The 13,852-nt window shown below is 34.3% G+C and overlaps 1 long non-coding RNA gene across 2 annotated transcripts; it reads right to left on the bottom strand.

The window, feature by feature from the left end:
- Positions 1-2,665: 2,665 nt before the first annotated feature.
- LOC125790061 (uncharacterized) lies at positions 2,666-13,831 on the bottom strand. Of its 2 annotated transcripts, none has more exons than XR_007430001.1 (6): positions 13,746-13,831; positions 13,621-13,667; positions 13,450-13,537; positions 10,891-11,005; positions 7,985-8,205; positions 2,666-2,704 (listed from the first exon to the last, which is right to left on the bottom strand). It is a non-coding gene; the product is annotated as an uncharacterized LOC125790061 (long non-coding RNA). The 2 variants fall into 2 exon arrangements; XR_007430002.1 differs by having other exon boundaries at positions 13,461-13,537.
- Positions 13,832-13,852: the final 21 nt, after the last annotated feature.

Below are 13,852 nucleotides of genomic sequence, written 5' to 3'. Positions count from 1 at the left end.
ACAAATTATATTTTTTCTAGATTAAAACATAGCCTACAGGCATATGTATTGCTATGTACAGCAGCTCTTGTATACAGTATTTTGATAAGGATACCAACGGTCTTAACATTGTTTACCTTAAATTAACTTATAATTAATAGTGTAGGTGTGATAATGAAATGTTTCATACTTACCATTCATTTTCTCAATAATTCCCTAAAACACAATGAGGCAAGATTAGAATTGGTAAAACATAATTTTAATCATAGTTTCAGTGTCTAAAGAAAATACAGCATATCAAACCACCATTTTTTGAATATTCTAACAGCTTATATCATGTATATAATGTCCAAAAACTAAACTACACTAATATGTATTACAGTTCTCGGTATATAATACACTAATGCTAAACTTCAGGATTCAATATGGGTATTGCTCAATTTTACAGTACAATACAATACCCTGTATATAGTAGAGTATTGCTCAATTAAAGGATTCTATGTGAATATGATCAGCATGATAAAAGCCAACCCTACAGCCTTAAAAAACATTTTAATCTAACATGATTTGCACAAATAAACAACAGTTCTGCTGCCCCAAGAGCAGCACTAGTTGGTATAAAATATATTATTGCTAAATATGGCTAGGAATCAATTATACTGACCCAAAATGAACAATAATATAAATCAGTAAGATGCAGTTCAAATTTATAGTACATTGCCGCCGCCTTTACAACTACTGTTCTGCTGCCCCCAGAACATAACCCTGTACCCAAGAGTAGCAGTATTCTTTATATAATATAAACATGCTAAATTTCAGGATTTAATATTGGTGTTGCTCAATTTTACAGACCCAAAATCTGCATTAAAATTAATCAGTATAAAAAAGCCCAAACATATAGTTAATTACTTCTGATTTTAAACCAGTGCTTTGCTGCCCCAAGAGCAGCGTTAGCCTCTATATAAAGTGGTAATGCTAACCCTACAGACTAATCTTGTACATGTTTCAGTTTTCCTGCCCCAAGAGCAGCATTATGCTGTGTCTGAATTTCAAATGCTCATCTGAAACAGTCATTATGCCAATGGTTCAATTCTGCTGCTCCAAGAGCAGCAATACGCTGTATGTAGTCAGATATTCTTCAATTAAACAAACCTATGTGAATACATGATTTAATCCTCCTAACCCAAAATGCAACATTAATCATGATGATAATCAGGATGATAAAGGCGAAACTTACAGTACATTGGAAGCAGTTGTGTAACTCATAATTTAAAACAAAACCAAGTTCTGCTGCCCTAAGAGCAGCGTTATAGTACACCTATGTTATATTTAACAATTCAATGTGTGCATCAGTACTAATTGACATCACATTATAAATTACATTTGCTAAACTATTTATATATTTGAAAATCATATTTACTTTGCAAAATAGGAACAAACAAACAAAAAAAAAAGAATTTTGCCCTATGGCCCGCTTGCAATACCTCTGCAGCCCACTTGGGGGGTGCGGCCCACAGGTTAAAAAACACTGTTATAGAGTCTTTTATGTCAATAGATCAATTCGTCTGCCCCCAGAGCAGCAAAAAACTATATATTAACGTTACAGTGGCTTATAACACAGCACGAGACACATTTCTACAATTCCTGTAAAGCAGTATAAAACTTTTCCATTCTCAAGTTGTGTTTGTATGACTTAATACACTACTACACATCCAAGTAAGCAAGAGTAAATATACCAAGCATGCTAGCTAAAGCCTGTTGAACACTGCTATTATCTGACTAACATTAACAACCTCTATGCAATTTTTATCCCTCATTTCATATAATTGTAGATTATATCAGACTGAATATTGTTTAATAGCTGACAAATGTCTAGCTGACCTTATCAAAACTACTTTAAACTATGGAGCTAATTAGCTAACCTAAGTATCTGAACTTGCTAGCTAGCAAGGTTAGCTGGCTCAGTAGCCTAATAATGCACACTATTATTTTAAGTTCATTTAATAAGGCATATCTGTTCCCAAAATAAACTCTTTAAAATAATAATAAAAAAAAAATACTTAATTACTTTTGCTATTTTTTGGCTAGCTGACTATCGAAAATACTGTGCTAATCTTGCTAGCCAATTAGCCTGAAAATTCACACTACTGTTTCAAGTTAACTTAAAAAGCTCTTATTCAGTACATTAATATTATTTTAATAAAAATAAAAGCATCTTACCTTCAAAAACTGTGATTTTTCACTCCTCAAAGATGGCTGGATCCAACTGCCCGGTCTTTTTTTTCATTTAGCAGATCCTGCCTTTTCCCCCGCCTCTTCTTTAAATTGATTGGTTGTTTCTCTGAACCAATCAGTTTTCTTTCTGCCCTCAGAACCCTTTTGTGTAAGTAAAACTCCCATCTGCGGCTGCGTTACATAGAGTGCACCATTGTTTTTATCAATGATGAAAACCCCCACTGGAGGCTCGTCTGCTCCTTCACCCTTCATGCTGTAGATCATCGTATTTTCCTTCGCAAAAGCTGACTTAAACTGGAAACAGATTAAAGAGATTATTAGTACAAAATACAACAGGAACATAGAGAAGATTCAGATTAAATTAGAGATCATCAACACTTACCACTGCGATCAGCTTGGGGAATGGGACATTTTGGTTCTCTGGGACAAAGAGTGGTGGAATCAACATACATCTCTTTTGTCTCCACAACTTCAGAACATTTATATTCATCTAAGGAATAAATATAATGTGACTTTGAGTGGTTAAACAATTTTGATTTAAAAGATTTTAAAATGAAATCTTGAAACCTCTTTACATTATTTTGTTTAAACACCAAAGTTTGCAAACAGCCAGTATCCACCACCACCAACCCATTCTAGCACAGATGTGTCCTGCAGCTCTTTCCTCCCAGCTTTGGTGTTTTTTTAATCACTTTACTCAGTGTTGTACCAGTTCACAGCTTTTCTGAACTAGTTCAAGTTCAGTTCATACATGCTCAAAGTGAACAGTTCACGTTCAAAGTTCACAATTTTAATTCTGAACTAGTTCAAAGTTCAGTTCATTTTACTTTTTTTGTGAGATATTCAAATAAATACTTTTTTTCACACTACAAGCTAGAAATCACTATACGTTCTTTGAAACTGCTCATTGTAGACATTTGCTCATCACACTGTAATTGTGGGTTTCTTACCAGGTAATGAAAATGTTCATAAGGAGAATCGGTGTCTGTCTCCGTGCATCACTTCCACTAGCCTTTTATTTTAAATTGCAGCGCTTTCTCTCACTCTTGTCATTGGTCTCTCTCTCTCTCTCTCTCTCTCTCTCTCTCTCTCTCTCTATCTATCTCTCTCTCTCTCTCACGTGGCGCTCTCTGTCTGTCTGTCTATCTCTCTCTCTTGGCACTGTCTGTCTGTCTGTCTGCAATTGTGGGATTTCTACCAGGTGATGAAAATGTTCATAAGGAGAATCGGTGTCTGTCTCCGTGCATCACTTCCACTAGGCATTTTTTTTATTGCAGCACTTTCTCTCACTCTCGTCATTGGTCTCTCTCTCTCTCTCTCTCTCTCTCTCTCTCTCACGTGGCGCTCTCTGTCTGTCTGTCTCTCTCTTTCTCTCGCTCTCCCGGCGCTGGCTGTCTGTCTGTCTGTCTGTCTGTCTCTCTCTCGGCGCTGTCTGTCTCTCTCTCGGCGCTGTCTGTCTCTCTCTCTCTCTCGGCGCTGTCTGTCTGTCTCTCTCTCTCCCGGCACTGTCTGTCTGTCTCTCTCTCTCCCGGCACTGTATGTCTGTCTGTCTCTCTCTCGGCGCTGTCTGTCTGTCTGTCTGTCTCTCTCTCTCCCGGCGCTGTCTGTCTGTCTGTCCGTCTCTCTCTCTCCCGGCGCTGTCGCTCTCTCTCTCTCTCTCTCTCTCTCTCAACACTGACTTTACTTCAGATTTCACTAAATTGTGAACCCAATTTTCAGGGTTTAGTTAAACTGACTATGACAAAATGACAATGGTACAATGGTTTGGTTGACAGTGATCTAATTTTAGACTTATTCTTTGGGGAACCTTGTTACGCTAAATTGCAAAAATGGACTCAACTTCTTTTTTTTAAATAGGAAAGAAACAACAATGGTGTAACATGGTAATAAAACGTCCATGTTGATAAAACAATGATTTTATTTTACCAGGCTTTTATTGAATCAGTTTTAGCCTTTTCCATGGTTGCCTGATTTTGTAATTTGGCATTTAAAAAGAGGAACGGCCTGAATCAGATTGTAAAATAAGTAAGTAAGTTGATTGGTAAGCCGCTACTGAGCATGGAGACCTTGTATGGCAGACAATTTTGAGGGATACTACTCATCCCCTGCATAGGGAATTTAGGTCGCTGCCATCCAGACAGAGGTTTAGAGTACCAAGATGCAGAACAAAACCATATAAAGACAATTTTATTCCAGCAGCCATAACTCAAGCAAATAGAACGAATAGGACACAGAGATTTAAAGAAATTGTATATATATTTTACTAACTGAATGTCTGTGTTTGTTTTGGTAAATGTTCTTTTTGTAATGAGATGCTGCTTTAGATACTGTAAACCAAATTACCTTTGGGTACAAATAAACTAACCTAACCTAACCTAATTGTAACAAACAGAGAATTTATGTGAAAACAGAAGATTTACCATAAGGTAAAGTAGCAGTGAAATTAAATGAATGAATAGTAAAAAGTGTGTGTTGTGTGTTAATGATGTTATTGATGTTTCGCAGCATTTTGGAGGGCAGTCTAATTAGGATTAGATGGTCTTCCTAGAGTCAATAAGTATCGTGATATGACCACACAGATAAGAATCCAGCCAGGTTAAGTGAGGATAATGTGGTGGTGACGTTTGGGAAAACTGTGAACTGTCTAACTGTGTTTAAACCTCCTATTATCTTTGGGGTCAATTTGATCCCATTCAATGTTTAAAGTCTCTGAAAAAATGGTTTCTATTGGTTTTGTGATTGAAATGTATTGTCTTTTCTTAATTTGATGAAGACAATACGTAAAAAATAAAATGTGTTAAATGTTTCACTGTTGATGTCTGTTTTATTGAGGCTGTTTTATAAGCAGAAAACATAAAAAATAGCAATATTTTACACATTTTTGTGTGGTAATAATGTTCAGTTTTATAATCTTTCTCTAAAATGTCCCTACTTCATTTTAGGCCCTAACTTAACAACACATCACTTATAATACTAATAAACTTTGCTAACAAGTTCATTTAAAGTTAATTCTAGACGTTTTATGGAGGTTTGAATTGCTGGGATCATATTGATCCAGAGAATAAAGGGTGTTAGTAAATTTGAGAATAGTAGGAGGATTAATGAGTGGGGCACTATGTTGTTTTAAGAAATCAGGTATTATTCCATTCTCTGATAACAATAAAGGAAATATATTTCACTTTTCCAGCTTTAGGTTTTGGTTCCTCAGAATATAGCAACTGGGTCATGGGGAAACCATGTCACAAAGGTTGGAGGACTAAAAAAAAAAAAGCCTATACATTTAGTATACAGTTAACCTGTATAGATTAAAACCACATTTTCCTTACGATTTTTTTATTTTCCTTTTTTAAATCATATTTCGAAGCTGCTTTACATATGTAAAATAACTCATCACATGACCAATTTTCAACACTTGAGCGAACATTTTTAGTGTAAAGATAAAATATTTTCACAGGTTTAACGTTTGAGATTTCATTAAACTGATCCATATTTACTATATGCATGATTAACATCATACTACATTAAAAATAATGTTTTAATATTTTTGTCACAAAGATTTCGGTCACTGGTGTTATCAGGACTCTTATATTTTATCATATATATTTTTAGCTCTGTTAAACTGCTTCCTGGGTCAGAGGTCATCATCAAAGAGGTGAAGGTTCTTTGTGTCACTGGGGTTTTGTGCTTTAATTGTTAAAAAAAATATATATATATCCAATGAACCAATAAGGTCCTTCACCCCCCACTCATCTCCTGAGACTGATATTTTACAGGTAATTATGGTATTATCTGATTGTAATTTTACCAGAGGGTGTCAGTGCATGGGGCAGAGCTGTTTTTAGTAGACTATATTGTGGTTTAATTGAGTAGTATGTTGAGTTTTGTCGATATAATGATCATTTATACAGTAGTATTAAGCCAATATAACTATTATATATTCTAATATATATATATATATATAAGAATTTAATATATACTTATTTATTTTGATTTGTTGATCCACAATGTCTCTAGGAGATCACTGCACATGTTATTCCTCACAAATATAAAAATTTTAACACAAAATACACAGAAATCTGTAAAAAAAAAAAAAATCTAAGAAATGATTTCTCAGATTACAAATGTTTGTACAGATATCTGTGTATTTTTTTTGTCAAAATGTTTATATTTCTGAGGAATACAGTGTTTGTCCAGTGATCATCACATACAATATTATAATAACTGTTCAATTAGTAATAATAAGTAAAAATTACCCCATTGCTCAAATAGTGTCCCTATAGTTATGCACATAAAAAGTTATGTCCTCAATTCATTTAGTTTATTTAATGTTAGAATCATTCATTCTTATATCAGCAGTTAAATCTTCATGTTTATTGGACAAAAATGTTTTATTATTATTAGTAGTAGTAGTATTATTATTGTATAGGAAAATACCTTTAAGTATAAAGAAAGACTATTGCTTTATTAGTTATTTTCAGTGCTTGTGTTTAAACATACTTCAGTAACATGTTAAGTTCAATGCAATTTCTTTATCACATTCAGTCACATTGTAATTTCAATAAAAAAAAAATTAATTGATGAAAAAATTAATTCTTCAAGATGGGGTAACACCAGTGACAAATTGATCAAAACTTTTTTATGCATTTTATGTTAAAATATATTAAAATCTATTCAGAATTAAGCTCTCCATTTTGTATATTTGGTAAGTGGAGTTGTTAATAGACATTTTAAGGTTGTTTGTTTCTGGGATTAAATTAAATAGATTTTTTAACATGTATTCACTTGAATTCCCACTCCAAATGGAGAATGACCCAACTGCACTGTAGGTAATGGCTGGTTTGGTTGCAACTGGTTAAAATAGTGTGAAATTGTGAATGAAATAAGGATGATTTGAAAAAAAGTTAAATTAACATCAAGCACACAGTTGTGTATATTTATATCTCACACCTACATTTTCATTTCAAATATGGTGACGTTAAAGATGGCCACCATGTTGGTAACTTGGTCTATCAAGTTTCCCTTTTCTTTCACAGTATGTGCATCAAATTAAAACATTGCACAAAAGTAAGGAAATGTGTTTGGTAGATTATTGCTATATATGTATATACTGTTAGAACAGTGCCACATTTGTAAGGAACATGTATTTGTGGGCGGAGCAGCAGAGCTGAGTTTATGGGCTGGATCCTATTCAGGGCTCTAGACTAACTTTTTGGTCTGGTTGCACCGGTGCGACTAACTTTTTTTTCTTAGGTGCACCAGCACAAAAGTTAGGTGCACCCAAATTTTTGACTGCATCGCATTTAACACCGCAGTTTTACAGGTTCACTTTTTTAATTGCTGTCCATATGGTAAATGATTAAGTAACAGACTTCTTCATTTGTAGAACAATTTTACACTAACCTGAACTGTAAAAATTTTAAATGCTGAAAAGAAAACTTAAAACATTTCAAGATAAATAAATTATATATATATATATATAAAATACAATATATAATACAATGCGCTTAATAGTGAGACCAGTTTGGGTGCACTAGTGCGACCTGCGTTTTCCCTTAGTCGCACTACTGAGAAATTAGGGCGCATGTGCGACCAATTTGGTCGAGAGCCCTCTAGAGCCCTGATCCTATTTCTTAGATTGATCTAAATACTAAGACATTTCTGGAAAACTGCGACTTGTTCTGTGCAGAGCTAAAGAAGCCAAACATCTTCTGGTGTAAATATCAGTATTTAGTAATCATCCAGTAAAGGTCATTCTAGTTCTTCTGCTTACGTTCTTAGTTTCCTCCTGCTGGGCATGGTGATGGTTTTCCACTCTCACAGAAGCAGTGTACCTCTTTCCCTCTGAATCCCAGGCATGGACTGAGAATTCTTGAACTTGGTGTAGAGTGAGCTGTGTCTTCAGTTCCACTGTGCCGTCAACATCCACCTGAAAGTGCTGATCAGTAGAGCTGTAAATGTTATACCCTCTACCAGCACAGTCGTTGAAGAGAACTGAAAGAAATAGGGAACAAATGAATGGTAAAAGGGATTAAACGTGGTCATATACTAAACATTAATTTTAATGGGAAATCTCTAAGACAAGGCTTAATCTCTGTTTGGGAAACTGCCACTAAATGCTGTGAACAGAAACAGTTTTTTATATGTTTTGAAAGGACACTCAATGCACAAAAACGAGCTCAAGCTCTCCACCACTGTGTGTGCTCACCCTGAAACATTAACATACTAAACTTTTATTAATAAGATGCTTTAAAATGGATTTGGCAAGCCGTCGTTGTTGGACCCTCAAACAAGGCCGTTATCTCTGACTGCTCTATGGAAGATGCAATGACGGCTGCCCACTGCTCCAGGCACTTATGCTCACTGTACCACTGTGTGTGTGTGTCACGCTGGCTAGACGCAGATACCAAACACACAGTTTTTAAATAAAGGGATTAGACTTACAGGAGTAGTCAGAGACAGGCAAGGTCAGAATCCAAATGGCAGCAATAGATAACAACAAACCATCAGAGCAGACACGGGATATTTAAACAGGTAACAGGGCTAGGCAAAAAGAGATGTCTAATAATAAAAAATAATTTAATAAGCTTTCACTGCTGCCAGTAGAGTTGAATTGAAATGTTTTTTTTGTTTGTTTTTAAGCTTTACTTGGCCTGGTTGTAAGTTACATTTCCAACCTCTTTACATTCGTTCAACCTTCCTTTGTTTTTAGATATCCCTCGCTCTTGGTGAAGGTTTAGAGGTGACCGGGCCTTGTCTCTTAAATGTACCATAGAAATAAATATGACTTGCCATCATCCCATCCATACCGTCATTCCTGAGAACACAGTTCCATTGCTTCTCACTGACGTCTATGCTGGAGGTTTAACACTCCATCTTTATACTCACATCTGGGATTAAACATGGTGCCAATAAGGTCATGTTTACCAGTTCCAGAGAGTCCTGTTCTACTGTCAGCACTTCTTTACAGGGTCTAGACAAGCTATGTGTTCACAATGAATGAATGAACTTACTGTATTAGCTTAATGCCCTCATAAGAATGTGTGTCCCCAAGAATTTGGACGTATAGTGTAGATAAATTGCATTTAAAATGTTTCAGAAATCTGGAAAATGCTGAAATTGAGTTGTCTTCAGTCACCTACAGCCACACTGGCTCATTGTGGATAAGAGTGATGGCCGCTGGTCTACAGCACTTCAGACTGTATCTGAATAATTACCAATAGGCTTGGTATTTGCAGTACCTGCACAAACAAGCTTAGTGACAGAAGAAATATAACTCTGACTGGAAGGGGGAAAGCTCAGATGCTGACTGGAAAGCAGAACAATTGCACAACCTAAATTTACTGATCTGATCAGGTCTGATCTTGTACTTCCACACCCACTGAATCCCAGAAGTGCCGAGAGGCATTCTTTTATGTGATAGACCATAATCATAGTCAGCCTGCAGGAGACAAGTTACACAGTTCTTCTGATGAGAACTCAACCAATTCAAAATGAAACTGACTGAGGTGTGAATGTACAGATTCAAAAATTAAAGTTTTTAGCTCGTCGAGACAAAGAGCCGTTCTGATTGATGTCAGAAGTCGTCCGCAGTGGATGAGTACACAGTGTATAGAATACACTCAGAGACTTAAATTTAAATCTATTGCTGAAACAATAGTCCAAACACACAAACACCACTTTCATAGTTTCTGTAAAAATACTATAAAAAAACATAATAATAATAAATAATAATATTAATAAATATTATAATAAGACCGGGTGAAGCAGCTTTCTGTTTTTATGCCCAAAATTACGGAACTCTTTACCAATTAATATTCGTCAGGCATCGAGTGTTACTAGCTTTAAAAGGCAGCTAAAAAACTTCCTTTTTAGCTTAGCTTTCTACTAGCTCTGTTCCGCTTATACTCAATTATTATTATTATTATTATTATTATTATTATTATTATTATTTATTTATATATATTTTTTATGAATATAATGTAAAGTCAGCTAAACAAAACAGTAAGTTGCCTTGAAAGTTTTAGTTTTCTTAACTTTTTTTTTTTTTTTTTTACAGTGATGAGAATTATTGCCAATAGAATAGGACACGAGGAGATAATCATGGTCCTATTGGCATCAGGCCTAATACCAGGGTTATAAAAGGGTATAACACCTCCTAGTATTGAGCTGTAGAGCACTGGACTGAACTAGAATTCTCTGGAATGATGGTTCAATACTTCAACATCCTAATCTCAGAATGCAGAATTCAATCAGAACCTCACATAAAACCCAGTGGATCAACACCAGCAGATGACATGTCTCTCCAAACCATCACTGATCATCAGTATATTCTACTTTATTTCATTTAAATTAAATGAAGGTATCAGAGTCTGGAGCAAGAGTGGAGAGACATAGTCAGTCATATAAACTAGCAGTAATGCAAATGTTACCAGCTAGACCCAGCCAGCACATAGTCTATATTATACACTCAGCAACACTAAACACAGTAACTTGCTCTTCTAGCCTACAGCACTGAGACCAAGCAGTTCATTACAGGCTTCATCCACGTTTTAACCAATACATTTTCATGATTTATTTCATGACTTTTCCATGCATTTAGGGCATATTTTCAAATTGAATTCCACTGAAAATCAGACAGAATAGATATAAATCTGACAGTGTGCAATAAGCTCGTACCTCTGCCCAGCTTCCTGCCTCTGTGAAGGTGAGGTGTGTGCACTTTAAAAATGAACACCTCTGAATCAAATCCGTTTATACACGGCGTCAGTTCAGCAAAGCTGGAGGAGAGTACCTTTAATAAACAGGACAAGAAAAAAACACCATTCAATTTATTCAAACACAAACACTTTCACTGAATGAGGAATATAAAACTAACCAATACTTTGATTTCTTTTTTCAACATATCAACTAAGTAATTAATAATAGTAAATTGCTCAGTATTTTGAATTATTGTATAATTTATAATAAAGCTCTGGAAAAAAAAAAGAAACCACTTCAGCAGTTTCTGAATAAAATAAATAAATAAATAAATCCTCAAATAATGCAAAGAAAACAAGTTCATATTCATAAAGTTTTAAGAGTTCAGAAATCAATATTTGGTGGAATAACTCTTGTTTGTTTTTAATCACAGTTTTTTTTTCATGCATCTTGGCATCATGTTCTCCTCCACCAGTCTTACACACTGCTTTTGGATAACTTTATGCTGCTTTACTCCTGGTGCAAAAATTCAAGCAGTTCAGTTTGGTGGTTTGATGGTTTGTGATCATCCAGCTTCCTCTTGATTATATTCCAGAGGATTTCAATTTGGTAAAATCAAAGAAACTCATCATTTTTAAGTGCTCTTATTTTTTTACAGAGCTGTATCTGTCTGTAATGAAAGATTGTACATCTTTACATACAGAAGCTGCAGAGTAAATCTCAGTAGATAGACTTTTGCTTCTGTCAGAAACCTGTAAACAACTCCTTTATGTGGCAGAGATTTACATATTTTACTATTTTCCTCAACTGAAAAAACATTTGTAAAAATACTTGAAATGTAAAAGGAAACAATAACTTGTGTATAACTTTAAATGTTAATGTTTTATTTTTAAAAACTTCACATATTTGAAGAATATTGCTTTTTTTTTTTTTTTTTTTTACAATATCTCCCAGCCCTACTCAAGGAATTAAAGCTAGTCTTGATCTGCACAGCATTTTAAACAATGTTAGAGATTTTCTACTGAAAACTTACCCTCAACATTTTATAGTTTTACATTATAAAATATAATAATTGCAAAAACACAAAACTTCATCGTTAAAAAAGTCAACAAAATAAAAAATAAGTATTCTTCATATTCTTTTTTTATTCTTTTTTTTTGTTCATATAGAAAGGAATATATAGACACACATTTCTTTATACGTAAAATAAATACATTTTTGTATTGTAAACACTAATACATTAAATAATCATGGTTTTAAACACTTTCATACATTTTCAAATATATTTTATGAAAACACTTTTAATTTTTACTGTTAAATTTTACTTTATTATTACTGATATTTTTAAAACAGATCCCACCATAAAATGTAAAAAAATATTTCTGTTAAATATAGGTAACATAAGGGTTATGTATTTTTAAACATAAATTCAGCATTTTTTTATTCAATTAATTATTTTATTAAAATACATTTGTTTACGTCACATGATCCATGAACTGCAGATTTACTGTGTAAAGTCACCATATTTGCTAACACTTACCTTAAAGATATCTGTGTTTATTATGTCTCAGTAAATTTAAAAGCAAATCTTTGGTATTTAGGCAATATATTCTTTCAGAAATAAAATTAAATATTTGTGAAAGTTTAAATATATATTGTATAAATCTACATTTTTAAATATGTTTTCCTTATATATACAGCTAACCTATATAAATCATATATAAATATATAAAATAAATATATGAATCATATATAATGATGATAAAATTGTTTTTATTAGTTCAAATCATGAGGAAGCTCTTTTGGCTGCAGGGCGCATTAATCCAACTAAAAACTATGCATTTTTACTTTAATTTTTACAAAAATCCCTTATAAAATTCTACAAATAAACAGCAGAACATGAAGCAGAACTTACCTGCAGTAGAAGGAGAAGAACCCCCAGCCGTACTCTCCTTAAAGTCTCCATATAACAGAAAATAAACCCCATAATAATCCTCAGAAATCTCCTCTATCTCCTCAGAGCTGGAACTTCTCTCAGGGCTGGATGGAGAACCTACCTTTCCTTTAGTTACTCAGGTGAACTCATCTGTACATCCTGTTCTAAATAAGGTATGGTGGAACTGCATTGTGGGACGTCCCTGTCTGTCTCACAGTTAACTGTGTTCACAGATAACCTGCCTGAGGGGCAGTATCATTTACACTCATGATCTCAGCTGTATGAACCCCCACGGTTAGCAGTGTTGTGCCAAACTGCTCATTGTAGACATTTGCTCATGACACTGCAATTGTGGGTTTCTTACCAGCTGATGAAACTTGCAGCAGTACAGACAATGTACACCAGTTCTATACTTAGTGCAATGAAATATACCAGCATTTAATTAAAGAAAGAATATATAATATGAAATATGTATATATTAGTTGATATATATATGATAATATATATATATATATATGTGTGTGTATGAAATGAGCAAAACTCTTGAATGAACGTAATGAAGCAAAACCCCAGATACACAGATTAATTTATAAAATACCAACCTAACACTTACAGTTGGAGAACTCTGGATTCCTCAACTCTCAACACCTTTTACATGCACCTGTAGCCAGCTTCTCTACAGCTCTCATCCTGCGGGATGTTACACCAACACATCAGTCAACTACACACAACTTTACTAAAACTACATAAACACCAACAGTATAGTCACATACCGTTTACAGCACCACACTGGATTAAAGGCGCTCAGACAGGTCTCATTCTGTAAAAATATTGCACCAACCATCAGATAGCTATTTATAATCTTACTAGCACTATTAAACACCAAACTTGTACTTACACCGCACATTCGCACCGTACTGCCAATTTATACCGCTATCGTTCACCACGCCAAACAAATGCACCAGCGCAGTACCGGTAATATAACAACCCAGCTCACCTGCGCAA

This window comes from Astyanax mexicanus, unplaced genomic scaffold (genome assembly GCF_023375975.1).
Source record: "Astyanax mexicanus isolate ESR-SI-001 unplaced genomic scaffold, AstMex3_surface scaffold_34, whole genome shotgun sequence".
Lineage (NCBI taxonomy): Eukaryota > Metazoa > Chordata > Actinopteri > Characiformes > Acestrorhamphidae > Astyanax > Astyanax mexicanus.
Note: the sequence above shows the minus strand (reverse complement) of the source record. Positions and strands in the feature narration are given on the sequence as shown.